This window comes from Marmota monax, unplaced genomic scaffold (assembly GCF_021218885.2).
Source record: "Marmota monax isolate L192 unplaced genomic scaffold, Marmota_monax_Labrador192_F-V1.1 WCK01_AAM20220418_F8-fsc00201, whole genome shotgun sequence".
NCBI lineage: Eukaryota > Metazoa > Chordata > Mammalia > Rodentia > Sciuridae > Marmota > Marmota monax.
The window spans coordinates 2,002,582-2,008,509 of record NW_026695150.1 but is presented as its reverse complement, the minus strand read 5'-3'; positions in this window follow the sequence as shown (position 1 = coordinate 2,008,509).

Here is a 5,928-nt window from a genome sequence, read left to right as displayed (position 1 = left end):
GGCCTAATTATACCTAAGCCTCAGCCCCTGAACTTCCCACTTAGAACCCTGCAGCAGCCCCACCCTGGAAATGCATTGATCTAGTCTGTCTGGACAAAACTCCAACCCACAGTACTTCCCACTCCATCCTGCCTCATGCTAGTGAGAACAAAAGCTGAGAGCTATGTCAATCAGTTTCAGTTTCAGGACACTTCAGCTGGCAGCTCTGTGAGCAACACTAAAAGAAGAAGAGTTTAACAACCCCCATCCCTTACTCTCTCTAAGGGGTTCATACCCAACAAGAAATGGGAAGAACAGTAAGGCCCATAGGACTGACCACCCATCCTCATCGATAGTTTTGACCACAGCCACAGATACAATTTTTCATTTTTTATGATGAATTTTTCTCTATTTATTTATTTATTTATTTATTGAGGGATGGTTCCTTGCTGTGCTGATTGGTTCATACTTTATGTGTGTGGGGGGGGGGGTGGGGGGGTGTGTGGGGGGGTGTTTATTTCTTTTTCTCAATTTTAGCATTTTAATGTTTTTTTTCTTTGTCTTGCCTTTTGAGATTTAGAGGTTTTAATTTGTTTACTTTGTTTTTGTTTGTCTCTTTTATTATTTTTCTCATCTTTCCTCTCCAATAGCCAATTCTCTTGCGTGCGCTCGCTCTCTCTCTCTTTCTCCCTCTCTCTCTCCCTCTCTCTACTTGTTTCTTTAATTTATTTGTCCTCCTCATTTATAGCTGTCATTTATAATATCTTCTATGCATTCTCTCTGATTGCATTTTGAATATTTTGAACTTCATTTTACCTTCCTATCACATTTTATTTTCTTTTAATGAATAGTATTTTTGTCATCTTTTAGAACTGTTAGGTTTATATAATCCTGCCATCATAATTCATGTTTTAATAGATATTAGTACTGAAGATGGCAGAGTTGATATCTGTTGTTTACTTTAATGCTGGATATAGTTCTTGGAAATTTTTGGTTTTAGCTGTTGGCAATTGCTGACCCCACCAATTATGTTTTGGGGTAATCAGTGTTGTTGATATCACAGTGAGCACCAGGTATTTACTTTAATCATGTACATTGTTTTCTGAAGTTGTTGATATTTTTTCCACATTTTTTGCGAGGTAGTGGGAATCTACTAGAATACTTCAGGTTTTGCTGCTGAGCTAAATCCAGCCAAGAGTTAATACACTTTGCTCCACACACAAACTAATCATGCTAAAACTTCAGTAATACTTTAATACAAAGAATGTAAGAGAAAAACCCCCAAACAAATGACCAGTCCTCAAGTAGAAATGGGTAAGTGGGGCCCTCAGATCCCACACGTGGGCATCCACTCCTACAACAAAAGCATACAGTTTATGGATACCTACAAGGGGTCTCAATCTCTGTTCATGCCCATAACTTGCTAGAATATACAGAGGTTTTGTATAAAGAAAGCAAACACAGAGAGTGTACCTCATATACCCTGCTGTATACAACACAATTGCCAAATCTACAAGAAATACCTCACAATTTTGAGACTTACAGGAAAGTAGGATCCTCAAGCTATGACATAATGCACACTGTATCAAAATACACTAATCATCATCAACGAACTAGCAGGTAAACTGTACTACAAACTTATTTGGAAATATACTTAAAAGTTCACAATACCCTGATATTCCAGAACACTTTGTCAGGAGAAGACTGTGCCCTACAAAGGCCCCCAGCATAAAACACAACAAAGTAATACAAGAAATATGAAAAAAAATAAGGTAACACGACACCTACTAAAGTTCACCAGCAATGGATTCCAAAGATACATAAGTGTATTAAATAAATGCCAAATAAAGAATTATTATAAAATGATCAACGAATTCCAAGAAATCAGAAAAACAACCGAATAAATTAAGGAAGTCAGTATAGGATATGCATGAGAAAATCAATAAGGAGATATCAATATTGAAAAAGAACCAAAAAAAATCTTGGAAATGAAAAACCAAATAAATCAAATAAAATGTTCAGTTGAAAGTCTGTTTAATAGACTATACCAGGGTAAAGACAGAATCTTAGAGTGGGAAGACAATGTAGCCAACCTTGAACAGACAGTATTAAAGAAAATGAAATAAGTAACAATGACCAACACTAAGATAAAATTAAGAGAACAAATTTGAGAATAGTTAAAATTGAAGAAAATTATAAAATGTAGGCTAATGGCATGGATAATCTCTTTCGGGAAATAATAACAGAGAAATTTCCAAATCTTGAGAATGAAATGACATCCAAATACATTCAGAATCCCAAACAGACAAGGTCAAAAAAGATCCTCTCCACAACACATTATAATTTAATTCATATAATTAAATGTATAATCATAATTAACATACAGAAAAAGGATAGAATTTTTAAAACTTCAAGAGGAAAAATGTCAGGTCACATTTAGAGGCAAGAAAATCAGAATCATGTCTGATTTCTCAGCACAAACTCTGAAATCCATGAGTGCTTGAAATGATGAGTTCCAAGCCCTGGAAGAAAATAACTTTCAACCAATATTGCTATATTCAGCAAAGTAATCTTTTGGAATCAAAAAATTTAAAACTTCAAAGATAAGCAGAAACTTAAACAATTCCTATGAAGCTGTCACTATAGAAAATATGTAAAAAAATAATACACATAGAAGAAATCAAAAACAAATTCCAGAGCCCACAAATGGACAGATCTCATTTGAAGAGTATCTAAGCAAATGCGAAACAGGACCAAATAAACATTAGAAATAAAAAAAAAATATCAGGACTAATAAACATTTCTCTCTCTCTCTCTCTCTCTCTGATAACTGATAACTTTGAATTTATTGACTTCAACTCTCAAATTAAAGACATAGGCTGGAAGAATGGATTAAAAACAGATTCAACTATATGGTGTTTGCAAGAGACTCACCTTATGGGCAGAACAACCACAGACTGAAAGTGAAAGGAGAGAAATTGATATACCATGCAAATAGAGCCCAGAAAAAAACACGAGTATCTATTCCATACTCAACAAAGCAGACTTCAAACCAAAATTAATCAGAAAGGACAAAAGTTAATTTTTACTAGTAAAGTGTACAATCAAACAAGAAGATATAATGATAATAAATATTTATACCCCAAATGTCAGTCCACCTAATTATATAAAACCAACACTGCTCAAAGACTCAGACAGACCCCATTAGAATAATACTGAGTGAATTCGACATGCCTCTCACCAATAGAGGCATGTTGAATTCACTCAATGTTGATAGGTGGAATAACTCTTTAGACTTAATATTATAAATCAAATGGACTTCACAGATGTCTATAGAATATTTCACACAACAAAAGATTAATTAATTTTCTTTCCAGTAGCTAATGAAAACTTTCTTCAGAATAGACCATATTTTTGATTGCAAAGCAACTCCTAGCAAATATAGAAAAATCAATGTAATTCCTTGCATTTTATTTGATCACAATGAAATTAAATCAGAAACCAACACCAAACTATATAGACACATAGCATTAAACAATGCAATTTGAAGTAATGAATGGGTGGTCAAAAGCAAGGAAAAAACTAAAAAATACTTAGAATCAAATGATCATAGTGACATAAGATATTAGGACATAAGATATTAGAACCTGTGGTACACTAGGAAGAAATTTTATAGTTATGAGTGCTTATAAAAGAAATCTAGGAGCCGGGCACAGTGGTGCACACCTGTAATCCCAACAGCTCAGGAGGCTGAGGGAGGCCACAAGATCAAAGCCAGCCTCAACAACTTACTGAGGGCCCAAGCAACTTAGTGAGACCCTGTCACAAAATTTAAAACATAAAAATAAAAAGGGCTGGGGATGTTGCTCAGTGGGTAAGCACCCCTGCATTCAAACTCTGGTTTACAAAACAAGAGAAAGAAAAAAGAAAGGGAGGGGGGAAGGAAGGAAACCAGAAATATCCTAAATAAGCCAATGATTCATTTTGAGATACATGAAAAACAAGAGCAAGCTAATTTCAAAGCTGAAGTCAATAAAGTAGAGAATAAAAAAATACAAAGGATTAGTGAAATGAAGAATTGGTTCTTTGAAAATAAATTGGAAAACCCTTAGCCAAGAAGGAAAAACACTCAAAAAAAAAAGGGGAAGACCTAAATTAATAAATTTTGAGATGAAAAAGGAAAGATCACCACAGATCTCACAGAAATCCATGGGATTATTAGGGACTATTTTGAAAACCTATATTCCAATAAACTGGAAAATCTAAAATAAGTGGATACATTTCTAGAAACATCTGTGAGTAGAATCTTCAGTCATTAGGACTATAGAATATTCCAGAGAGGAATTATAAAAGAAACTTAAGATAACTGTCCCTTCTCTCAAAGAGTTAATAATAAGGAGACCTTATTATTAAATTCATTACTGTTATCATTATTATTATATAAAGTCTCAGAAAGTTTGTTATTATAAATAATATCTAGCCAAGTGAAATCACCTAAATTGCAAATGACCCAAACATAAGAACACAAAGTAATTATGGACTCCATCAAACTTGTAAGAGGTGTAGTGTCCCAGGAAAGCCTGAGGTCATCAGAGGTGCTTGTCCGTCATAGACACACGCCAAGGGAGGAGTGAGCCGGCTGAGGTGCTGGGGCATGAGAGAGGACCCTGAGCTCAGCCGAGGCACAGGCAAGACTTGGAATGAAATTCAAGCTGCGTGTTCTGAGGAAAAGAGCACACAAGAATTGGGGCAGTTGCCAACTGCTCTGACCTTTATTTTTCTTATAAAGTGGGAACAACAATCACAATTATAATAATTTCCACTTTACAGGAGTATGATGACAATTGGGACGGGGTCTGTGAACCTGTCTTAGGATGGTGAAGATGATGGTGCTGAAGGTGATGTTTCCCCTTTGCTGTGAAATTCACTTCTTCCTGTTGCAGAAACAGATCCTCCCTGCTCATTGCCCCTCCTCAGAGCTCATGCCTTTACACAGCCTTCGGCTTGTGAGCAGCAGAGCGCAGAGTTTCCAAGGAGCCCCTGGTGGAGCTGGGAGGAGTGCTGGCAATCGAGCCTGCTATCTGGCCAACCAGGGTCTGCATTTGCAATCTGTTTGATTTTGTTTCCTTCTTGGAGCCATAAGGAAATGTATTTATTTAAAATGTGGAATCCGTCCTTTCCATATGCCCTTCTCTTCCCTCTAAGGGTTTATAATCTAGCCTCACACATACAAACACATATGCAAATACACATGTACACAAACACAGACCAAACATGGCGAAAAGTCAGAACACGGCTCTCATGTCACATTTAGGCCATATTCATGGATTCCACAACATCTGTTGAAAATCAAGTATCTGCCAGGCCTGGCACTGAGCACCACAGCGCTGTGCAGCAGGCTACTCTGATTTATTAGTTTCTAATCAGGTGACAGTATTATGCAGTAAAAACACAATGCAATCAGCTGGCCTTATCTATCAGCTGTTAAATAAGTTCATCCTGGTCTACCGGGTTCAACTCGTTATTAATCTATTTGTGAAGTCACTTTATCTATTTACATAGGGCATATCTTTGATGTCACAGGCACGATTATACTAGAAACCAATTGGATATTCAAGGGCAAGCAGCTTTGCCACCAAATAAGATGATGTCATTCTTCCTGATGACAAACAGGAAGGGGTGATCAGCTCTAAACACTTAATGGCTTATAGTCATATTTATGAATCATTTTCTCATGAATTTAAATACTAGTACTTATGATTAGCTCATCAGTCTGTAGAATTGTAAAAGTGACTTTATGTGTCATAAATTAGTGAAATTGAACCAAATCAGACTTATTTTACAAAAAAACACTTTTTTTCCTTTCATAGAATTTTTGTTTGGGCGAGGAAAAAAAAAAGAAAGTTCTGATAGTGTCACAACTGGTTAGAGGAAAACAATCACACTATA